Source organism: Danio rerio, chromosome 19 (assembly GCF_052040795.2).
Source record: "Danio rerio strain M-AB ecotype USA chromosome 19, GRCz13ab, whole genome shotgun sequence".
NCBI classification, from domain to species: Eukaryota; Metazoa; Chordata; class Actinopteri; order Cypriniformes; family Danionidae; genus Danio; species Danio rerio.
The window spans coordinates 29,846,256-29,858,479 of record NC_141039.2 but is presented as its reverse complement, the minus strand read 5'-3'; the positions used below and the strand labels follow the sequence as shown (position 1 = coordinate 29,858,479).

General features: G+C 35.4%; 1 protein-coding gene across 3 annotated transcripts in view; it reads left to right on the top strand.

The window, feature by feature from the left end:
• Nucleotides 1-12,224, top strand: part of adcy2b (adenylate cyclase 2b (brain)) — a 167,732-nt gene that overhangs the window by 20,541 nt on the left and 134,967 nt on the right. The gene's annotated exons all lie outside the window — the stretch shown is intronic.

The following is a 12,224-nucleotide window of genomic DNA, read 5'->3' as shown; positions in this document are numbered from 1 at the left end:
GTTTATATAAATTGTTTGTTTATTTATACATGTTAATGTCTGCATAAACCAGAAATTAATGTGCTTATAAATGAAATGGAATGTTAAACCGGGGGCAGGACCTCATCATTCCCTCATAGCGAACTAATGCTAACTGGGCTGTTACTCAAAATGCAGAACAAATACTCTTGTGTCAAACAAACTTTGATTGAAGATTACCAAAACAAACTTTTTTTTTTTCACTAACTTGCACAGAATAATTGTTCACCTAAAGAATAACTGTGCACTAGCCAAATAAACGTTTTGATTTCACATGGACTTTAAATATGATTTTCTTTTGTTAAGGATAATATATGATACTTATTTATTAAGTATCGAGTTTTTATTATATTATAATATAATCATTATAATATTATTATATTATGATATATTATAATAAAATAATATAATATTGAGCTTTACTATGATTTCTGATCATTTTGAAGAGTAATACAAATTAATTCTCAACAAGCTACATGCTTTCATTCATGTTTGATGTCTGACAAGAGTCACTCACAACATAATCATTACTGTTTTATTTATTTATTTTTCTGGCTGAAATTAGGACCTGATTGCATCTGGTTACTACATGCGTTCAAATGCATCTCTTGTCACCACTTCTGTTCGGATTTCATCAACCCTTCCATCTTATTTTTTCTTATACTTCATCACTTACACTTGTAGCACTCAGCGCGACATGCAAGTACTATTGATGCATGAATCGATGTTGCGGATCCTACAAGCGAACATGGAGACAAACATATGAACAAGATATGAGTGGCAAATACAATTTTGCCCATTTTGGTGCAGTGCAGTGAAGTATGAGTACATTGTTTTGGTGAAATGTTTTAGAAAAATCACGTTCACTCAATAGCCGAACATTGGTGTGGCTGTTTAAAAATCATTCTACCTCATAAGATTTTACGTGAAAGCAATTGAATCAAATGCATTTTCAAATACCTCAGAACGTAATGCACAAACCTAATTCATTGTAGATCCTGTTTGCTGTTTATTTTAGGATCCTCAACTTGTGTTGGGATTGACAAAAGCCCTTCTTAACCCCAAGTGTAAGCATGGCCTTGTTCGACTCTATCGGTCATTTAGCTAAAAAGCATCTTCTAATGGGAAAATTGGCAACTAAAATGAATAACAGCCCTTTCCGTCAGGCGATGATGAATGTGCTGTGTAACACACTTGACACCATTATCAATAATGGTGAAGCAAAAATTGACATCTTTTTTTCTCTAATCCTGATAATAAGACTGTTACTAGCCAGATTTAATGCCTAATGGCTGCACTCCTCCTCATTCGAACCTCTTCAAATTACAACGAGAGCCAAATCTTGGAACAGGCCATTTTGGCCACAGTCCCACATCATCCCAGTGTCTCAATTACAACAGCAAACACAAACAAGCCCATCGTGCACACATTCCTGATCAACAGTCCAGTTTCTATTCAAACAGTCAGTAAAGTAAAACCTCCCACTCAGATGCACTTGAGAAATTCTGTTGAAGGTATTATTGGGTTTTTTTTAAAGAGAGGCTTCTGGAGGGATCAGGGTGAGGCGACATGTTATAAAAGCTGACGCCAATACTGGAGAAATATGATAATATAGAGTGGGATGAAGCGAACCTGCTGGCTGATCAATTAGATGAGTTATGAAGGCAGCAGCGTCACACTGAGCTGATCTTACCAGCTTATGCGATCATTAAGATTCACTTACAGTGCCTTAGATGGAATTCAGTCATTGACATACTGCACAGCATCTGTAAAGCGTGCTGGCCTTGGCCTGGTTGAGTTAATTAGAAATGTAGTGTAAGACGAGCATGCCATTTGTGTTTGCACTGTGGTTTAATGCACCCTTTTTTTAACAAAACAAATAGATTTTAAAGTGCTGCCATATATATCACAGTCACCATGCTGTGGAGCTGAAGGGCCCGATTATGAGGTTATCACATGAAACAGTAATTTTTTTATTTTATGATTGAATTTTTTTAGAGAACAAACAGGAAACTTAATAAAGCCAAATGTAATAGGATGCATAAACCACACTTATGCAATTGCATAAAAAATACAACACCACATTGCGTGGCTTTTATTAACAAATAATGCCAACCCAGGCTCATTCTGATTATATTCCACTATATATATTTCTGGAAGAGAGCAAAATACGACCCAGGAGCTATGTTTTTACAGTTTTTGTTTACGCGAATCCACCAGAGGCTACTGTATGCTTTTCTACAAGTGCAATTCGCACTCGCTGTTCTCACGTAAACTGACTGACCAGCTGACCGATACGTTCACCCCACCCAACTTCCCTAAACCCAACCGCAGTGTTTTAAAAAGCAATCCAGAAAAAGAAAAGCCCCCTGAATTTTACCATGTTTTCAGATTTTTACCACATTCTCACCGTTATTTACTTGTTTATTTTATTTTTTAGCTTTCGCTTTCTGCAACCGTTCTTCGCCAAACTCGAACCCTGTCGTCGTGGTCAACTCCTCTCTGCATCTCAAGTCCACTGACATGGCGAGCTAACTGGACAAACTGGTAACAGCGAGAAACCCATCCATATGGAGGAAAGCGGTCAGCCTGAAAAGGAACAGCATCATACCGCCACACAGCATTCATTTTAAAAATTAAATGCTGCCATACGTACTTCTGGCTACATAATTCGCAATCTCCAGAAACATATATAGGGCTGCATTTTCAGAATGAGCCCATGTTTAGATTTATGCCTGATTTTCACCTCCCGAGAATCAGAGATGAAATCCTCTTAAGACCTTCAATCAATGCCGATTCTCGGCACAGATTATGTGGCAATGTGAGCCATTTAAAGACAGAATCTTGCACCTTGCGATCTTCTAGTAAACAAATCGGAGCCTCGCTGATCATATCAAACATGTTTGATATCCAGGATTTTAAAACAAGATGATCAAAGCTGTTCCAACCAATTCCACATCACCAAAGCCATGCTTTTTTTTTATTTGCGAGATTTAATGATTCTTATACCAATGTGCAGATATTTCAAGTGTAGCGAGTACTAAATGTTGCCAGTTACATTCATTAGTAAAGTAGTTTGAGAAAAAACTAAGCAATTGCAGTGACTTCAGTATTTGTAATTGTTACTTCACACCGTTGCTCTCTTTGTACTCAACTAATTTAACTTTTGAATGCGGTTTTTGAAAAACTTTTTATTACAATTTTGAAAGTTTCAATTTAATATCTCAAGATCCTGGTGCATTTCAAAGTTTGAAGTCAATGCGTCATGTATTTAATACATTTGTAAATGTTTTATTTAACACATCAAGGATATGATACGTTTGAAAAGATTTAATTGCTTTAACGCATCAAGAAATAAAGTAAAATAAATAGCATATTTTTTTTTACTTTTAACCTTGTCTTGTTTCAAACGTCCAAATTGTCTTATATTTTACTAGACATATATGATGAGTACATCAGAGTTGACATCTTTCTTTTATGTAATTGCTGAGGGTAAATAAGAAACTTGTTTGAGGTGTCAGTTAAGGGTGCACAATATATCGTTTGAGCATCAATAAATCACATCGCAGTGTTGAGTTGAAATTAGTTGACCAGAAACTACAGTTCAAAACACATGAGATTTGTGGAGACGCTGTAGAATTAAACCGTATAGAGTGAAATTTGTCTTCTGCATGTGTTTTTAAGGCCTGTGACTATTTGAGTATTTTAAGAGTTTAAAGCATTTTAGTAGTGCCTAAAGAAGTTTAATAAAGAATCATCTAATTGAATTATTTGTATGATCAAGACTGTTATTTTGCATTTGATTATTGCTTTTCTGTATCCAAATACTGCTAGGTTCTCCCCAGAAAACTATAAAGTATGTGTTTATTTATCATTTATAAAATGTTTATGACTGTGTTTTGTTTGCTATATGTATTTTAAAAATTACATGAAAATGTATTTATATTTTACTCTCCTACAAAATCATCCCAATCAGTTTAAAGTAATGAAATGAGAGAAAAAATATTGCAATGTCAACGCTGTAAAAAAACAGTAACTTACTGGCAACAATTATCAAGTAGTTGCTGTATTCCATAAAACAGTAAAATTACTGTAAAATGTAATACATGATTTTACTTTATTTTAACTGTATCAATAATTAAAATAGTGGTACACATACTGAAAAACTGAAAACAGTATTTTACTGTACATTTTTACTATGCAGAACTACAGTATTTTAACATTACTTTTAATATAACTGTCTAGTAATTTACATTTATCAGATGTTATTTTATTTAATAATGCTACTTTATAATCTAAAAAATCTAAGTTAACTTTGAATAATTAAGCTTTTAACTCGTATAAATCCGCTTCTTACTTAAAGATAAGATTGTTACAGAACATGAAAGCTGTGGGTGATTTTTCCAAATTAATGCTTCCGATAAGTTACTGAAATTTGGTTTGCATAAAACAAAGTAATCACAAACTAGTTGTTTATGTTGAAAGTATCCGAGAGACACAGCGACATGATGAATTGTGGTAAAGTTGGGCAGAGAAGTGAAGAGTAGTCTAGCCTACTTCATGAATATTTGCGGTAATATTTCACGGTCAATCCATATTACTGTATTTCAATATGTAGTGATGGCAAGTTCAGGTATTAATACCGACATTTGAGTCACATTCAGCAAGATGAACAAAACTTTTATTGAGTAATTTTGTTTAATTTGTCAAAATAGCATTACATTTTTACGAGCTGCGTTCAAACACATCTACACGTAGTACAAACGTTGATCACACTACAAACGAGTCAGAACTATGCCATAAAAAATAGAAAATAATTCTCCTGAGATTCACCTCAGCTCCCTCTCCAGTGACATTTCCTCAAATTAAATATTATTACACACTCTCAGAAATAAAGGTACGCGAGCTGTCACTGGGGTGGTACCTTTTCAAATGGTACACACTTGCACTTAAAGGGTCCATATTGGTACCTCAAAAGTATATATTAGTACCTACAAACTGTAAGAGGAACAATTTTGTACTATTCAGGTACTAATATATACCCTTGAGGTATTAATAAGGACCTTTTAGGTACAAACTTGTACCTTTTGAAAAGGTACCACCCCAGTGACAGCTCGTGTACCTTTATTCCTGATAGTGTGCTGTGCACAGAATCACAAAAATTTCAAACTAACTTACTTTAAATTTACAAACTAACATTAAAGTTTGGCTTAAAATGCCTGTATACATGAAAATATGAAGATTTGTTACTCACCAATGTTAAAGCAGTTCCAGATCGTCAGAGATGAAATGACAGGACAGAATATATGCTATTAAATGAGCTCCTGTGCAGCCTTTGCTAAAAACCAGGGTAGAATGGTCACCCAGTGTTCTTTCAAATGTTTTATGTAAGACTGTATTTGACTAGGTATATTTGAAAAAAGTGTGTGTGGAGTTTTTCATGGTCATTTGCAGTACTGTATTTAGATTCACAGTAACTGATTATTTACCAGAATTCATTGAAAAATCTACAGTAACATACTGTAAACCATGTACACAGTTTGGAAAATTTGAGAATACAATTTTTATACTGCGAAAACAACAATTTATACAGTAACACACTGTATATAGCTTATACAGTAAGAAACTGTTAAGAAATGCAGTATAATACTATAAACACAACGTAAATTGATACATTGTGCTTTCCAAACACATCTACACCTAATGCAAATGTTGATCACACTACAGACGAGTCAGAACTATGCTATAAAAAATAGAAAATAATTCACCTGGGTCATTTGTCCATGATTAGCTCAGCACCTCACTAGTGACATTTCCTATAATAAATCTATTATCACTGTGCACAGCATCACTAAAACGTTGAGAATAAATTAAACACTGTAAATTTCATTATTGTAAGCTAACTTTAAAATTTAATTACAAACTAACATTAAAGTTAGGCTTATAAAATGCCTTTATGCATGATAATATGAAGATTTATTACTCACCGATGTTGAAGCACTTCCAGGTCATCAGAGATGACAGGACAGAATATGTGCTATGAAATGAACTCTTGTGCAGCCTTTGTTGAAAACCAAGGTAGAAAGGTCACCCAGTATTCCTTTAAATGTTTTATGTAAGCATGTATTTGACTAGGTTTACCTGCAAAAGAGTTTGTGAAGATTTTTTACGGTAATTTGCAGAACTGTAATTAGATTCACAGTAACTGATTATTTCCCAGAGTTTATTAAAAAATCTACAGTAACATACTGTAAACTATGTATACAGTATGATAATGTTGAGAATAAATTGTAATACTGTAAAAACAACATTTACCACACTGTATGTAGCTCATACAATAAGAAACTGTTGAGAAATGCAGTAAAATACTGTGGGGAAAAAAATGAAATCCTTTACTGTGAAGTTTTCCCAATATGGTGCAGCCCTAGTGTTAATCCTTTTGAGGAATAATAAAGTGTAAAACACACACACACTGGATCATTCAAAATTACAGCTGATATCACATTGCAATGTATTACAAAAATCTATTTTTCTTTTTTGCAATTGTAAGATAACAAAACTCTGAAACTGTTTTGAGAGTTAAAAAAACAAGAGTATGTGGGTACGGTGTTAAGTTTGCATTCTGCTGACTGTGAGTGGCATTTTTAACATTTTTGTGCCATCAGCAAGTCAGCAGGACTGCGAAACCACAGAAAACACACACAAACCAGGCCTAACTCGCATAATACTGCAACGCTCAGACAAATGTTCAGGAAGTGGCTTTGGAAGGGCTTGCATTGTAACAAAGCACCCCCATATAAACGTCTGCTTTTGTGGCCCCTGCAAAATGGAGTTAAATGGACTCAAATGGGCTTAAATGCACAATCAGCGGGCCATACGAGCTCTGGCCCTTGATAGCGTGAAGAAAAGAGACTGATAGGAGCCAAGTCTGATTCATACTGTGAGGGATGAAAGAGTGATGAGAGTTGGAGAACAGGAAGGAGAAGGGGCTGGTGGGATCGGGCCTAAAATGGGGATTTTAAGGCTAATCATGTAGGCAGTGAATCAGCACTTTGATGTAGACATTTAATTATAGTTGCCCAGGAAAGAGGAGGGGGAAATTTCAGATGAGTGCACATTGTTAGTCCTGTTTGCCAAAGCAAGCGTTAGTAATGCATATGTGAGGGTTAGGGATTTAAACAAGCCCTGATGTAAACTCTTGATTCGTAGATTATATCAGTTATAACAAAGATGCAATACTAGAGATAGATGCGATTTTGGCATGAAAGGGAGACTCTTTTGTTGTAATGAGGAATATTTCAACTTTTTTTCAGGATTTGACAAAATTACAGCTTGATTGGAAATGATGCACAAAAAAATCACAAGTGATACTCATCTTAAGTTTTCTTTTTTCATCAGCATGCTCCTCACAGACTTATTGTTGAAGCGATGGTAACCCGAGGATAAAAGTAGTGTTATTGTTTTCTCATCTCGTAGCCTAGATGTATGTGACTTACTTTCTATAGATGAAAATTAAGATTTTTAGACAAGTAATCCTTTTACAGTAGGGGAAATAAGTATTGAACATGTTACCATTTTCCTCTGAAAACTTTTTCTAAAGGTGCTGTTGACTTGAAATTTTTATCAAATGTTGGAAACAACCAAAGAAATCCATATATGCAAAGAAAATAAAGCTTATTGTTTTAAAAATTAAGTTATGTGCATGAAAATGAAATGACACAGGGTAGGGTTCACTCAAAAAAAAATTTTTTTTTACTTGTTCAATCTACTTTAAAATGAGCTGAAACAGCACAATTATTTAGATTTCATTGGGACAACTTAATTTTTTTATGTTCAATCCACATAAATTTGTTAAAAGTGTTAAGTTAACTTAATCAGTTTGTGTTGGAACACCATGAAAGAATTGTGTGGAACCCTGCATTTTTTACAGGGTTGGGCGATGTCAATTAATTTGGCATCACACAATGTCTAATGTAAAACATCGCAATGGACGATGCCATCGTTGTCGTAGGTGGTGGTGAAATAATTATCTATGAATAATTAATTAATTCATAATGAATTAATTATTTGTAGCTTACCGTTTCAACTACCTGACCTGCATAATCTTTGTTTTTACCCATAACCAAATCATAACTAAATAAAGAAAAGCTACACACAAATTACCATCTGTCAATCACTTTTTTCTGCGGGACTCTGGCATGAATAGGCAGAGCATGGTTTCCACTACATTCATTCTTCCATGGCGGGGCGCCACACCAAAATGCATCCCTCCACGGCTACATTACTGCTTCCCATTCAAAACATTCAGTCATTGTTGTTGTTGTTTTTATAGCGGATTATAATCGCACCAAAACGTATTAAAAGGGAAGTGAATTATTATAGTGCAAACTTTTTTGTAACTGCAGTAGTTTTTTTAACTTTTTGAGGTTACGTGCTGACTGACTGACAGGTGCGTGATGCATAAGGCCAGCTAACACTTAGCTTTGAGTTAAGATTAACACAGTTTCCATAACTATACTTATAGCCGTTTCACTTTACTTCATGATTCATAATGCCGCTCTGTAGGTCTATAAATATTCCTAGCAAATCTAATAAATGTTAGAGACATACTCACTACATAAACGCACTAAATCGCATTTCAGCAGCGTTTAATTGAGAGCGCACGAGGATCTGTGCTTGAGCAGCGTATATTTGAGGGGGCGTGTAAGAGGTTTTGTGCACAAGCAGAGTAAATTGGCGCACAAGCACACTCGTATTGCGCGTAAATGCTATCTCGATTTGTAATACTGCGCTCATGACATTTCTCAATTTGTCATTGAAATGAAGCCATAGGGGTTTGGTAGATTTGTCTAAAAGACCTGCCGCCACAGCTGGAAAAGATCCTAGAGGAAACCCTGCAGAGTGATCTATGTCCTTATAATGGCATCAACAAACTTGGTTAATAAAAAAGGTGCACAACCAAGAGGAACCAACCAACAGTATCTGAGGTTTTCGCTAGTACAAGCGTGAAAGTGAAAGATTGAAGCAGTGTATTGACACAGTGACACGTTACCTGATAGATTCATAAAGATTAAAGTGTTGTTAAATAGAAGCAAGATTAATTAAATATCACATTAGACTTGTTAGTGAGACTATTAACTATATTGAGACGCGATTCAGCAGTACATCCTTGATAAACTGTCTGATATGCACTGCTCTCTGGGGTTTTGTGCTCAAAGCAACCGCTGACTGCTGGAGCTCAGACGCACGCGTACGCTGCTCAGTTCAGTTCTTTGTGTGTCATTCCATTGTTGATACACATAGCTATTTTTTTTTTTTTTAAGTTTGTATTGTTTGGGTTTTTACCAAAATCTGGTTTGCTTTCATGTCAACAGCTCCTTTAGAAATATTATTCCCAGGATAAACATGACGTGTTTAATACTTAATTTCTCCACTGTATATGAGTCTAAATAAACAATTGCACGAGACTCTGAAGAGTTGCTGCTTTAAAATTTGCACAAAGTGAGCACAGCAATAGAGCTGCACAGTATTTATTATCAACAGCATTGATCAATAACTTATCTTTTAAAGGCATAGTTGACCTAAAAAAAGAGCAGCCGTGGCCTAAATGAAACTTTTCTCACTATTTACTCACACACAAGTGGTTGCCCTTTAAAACGCAACTGTCAGTAAAGGCACAACATGTAACAAAGGTTTATTTTTGTGATGTCTTGGCTGAGTGTGGAATCATAGGAGTTATGGTCTTCATTAAATCCTAAAAGTATTCAAAACATATTATCATGGTAGGATGAAGCAGTGTAATGCTGAAAGCTGTCAAGGTAAAATGAGAATGCTGAAACAATTGCTGAAGAAACAGGATCAGGATGTGGCACGAAAGCAACAGTTTTTATCATGCCACAGTTGACCACATCAGGTTCTTCTGGTCATGGTCACTTTTTATCATACTAAATACATTTAAAGACTGTTATGATGCTGCTCTGTGCAGTCTATTAAAACACAAAACATGTTAAAGCAACTTCAGTGTTTCCTGGTTTTTTATTAAACCAAACCCGGAAATCGAGGGTGTAAGACGTCAATAGCTTGGCACACAAGACATGGTTCATGTCACTAGTTAAAATTTAAAAGTTCTTTGAAACATTCTGACAAATTAAGTACAAGTGAGCAAAATATTTAACACTGTTCTAGTGTTTTGGGGATATTTTGATGAAAAATTGTTTACATATTGTGCTTAAGTTGACCTGTCAAAAAGCAAAAAACAAAACTTTGCTGAACACTCTGGGCTCTATTTTGAAGATCCTTGCGCAAAGTGCAAAGCGCAGGGCGCAAACACATTAAGGGCGTGGTTTTTATATTATATGTAGGCTAGAAAATAATATGTTTTGTAGTATTTTAATTCTTTATATTTATATCCTACATATACCCTTATTATATCCTCTCTCTCTCTCTCTATATATATATATATATATATATATATATATATATATGTATGTATATATATATTCTTTTTCACATTTAAAGATTTTTGCGTATTGCTCTATATCAGGAGTGTATTAAGCAGTGTGTAAGCAAGGCACACAACTAACACGCTCTGTGCTGGACAATAGATCGGCTTTGTTCTGGTCTAAAGAACAGACTATTAGTCTCAAAAAATAGCAACGCGCCAACAATGCGCCTCAAAAGGCCTCCCTTTTTATACTAGAACACCTATGGGCGAATATATAAGCGCAAATGCATTTGCTTTTTAAACAGCGTGGCTCAAAATGCCTCTTGCGGCAAGCTGATACTAGCAAACAACAATTGCGTCGCGCCTTGCGCCACATCGCGCCGGCTGTATGATAGGGCACCTAAACATGACAGTATTCTGGTGCACACCACACATCTTATTTTAGGTATTTTACAAAAAAAAATTATTTGATCGAAAATAATTACCTAAAATGTGAATTAATGGGATTTAGAGTACAAATAAATGTTACCTTTGCAATGCTATTGACAGAAACATTCACACTTTCTATATATCTTCGAAATGATCAAGCATCACTTATATTTTCTAATAAATATATATGTGAAATAGGTGAGTGCTCTTGTCTGTCTGTCTGTGGCTAATGGAGACGAAAAGGGTGTGTTCCCCCAGAGTTCATTGAGATTCAGTCTGCGTGCCAGAGTTCCCTTGAATTCGTAGTTCTCCCTGGGGTGTCTCCTCTAATGGCTGGTGACTCATACTGTGGTACAGGCATTATATTACTGTGAGTTTGCCAGCTCAGTGTTCTCTCATCATTCACAAAACACACACACACACACAGTCATCAGAATCCATGATGCAACACCACATTACCCGCATCTACAGCTCCACTATGAGCCGTACGCACCTCCAATAAATAATTACAGAGTAGAAATACATGGTTGTAATCTCAGTTTTTTTTTTTCTTTTTCTTTTGTAGAGAAGCTTTAATAATGGCCCAAGGATGAAGTCGTTTTTGCTCAATTCAAATCGCAATAAAAGCTCCATGGCATATGTCATGAGTCATCTCCAATAAATCTGCATAGATAATGTAGCTATAATGTAGTTATTAAAATTCTCCCCTCTGACTGTACCCTCCTGCTGCAGCGCTGTCTATTTCTGTCTCTGTCTGCAGTAGATGAACAGTCTGTGAGTGTGTTACTTTGAGCTGTGACTGTAAGTCTAGACCGAGTTCCTCGCACACTCGCAGCCAAACAGAATTGCTGAAGCGTGACCAGGTAGAATGTGACTTCGTCGAAGGTCACTGTGATATGCAAATATTTCATATTGGCTATGATTTCTTGTCATAGTCTTCATAAAATTAAGATGACATTCACAGGAGACATTCACCTGTTAGTGTGCACCAGGGTTCGCTTGATGTCACAGTTTGGTTTAATGTTTAATGTCACAATTTGGATTAAGTGAATGCTGCATTGTGAATGTGGGCGTATAAAAAGGGTGTTCTGAGGATAATACAAATGCTGGTTTGTTTAGTCTTTGATTTTTGAAGGCGTATCCAGCTAGTTTTATCCCAGAGTCAGCTTACTGTATTTATAAGATGTAATTCACAAAAAATGCACATTTTGTCCTCATGTTGTTTCAGACCAATTCAATTTTAGTTTATTAGAGATTTCTCTAAAGCTTAAAGGTATAGTTCACCCAAAAATGACACTTACCGCCTAACTTATTTACATTCAAACAATATTCG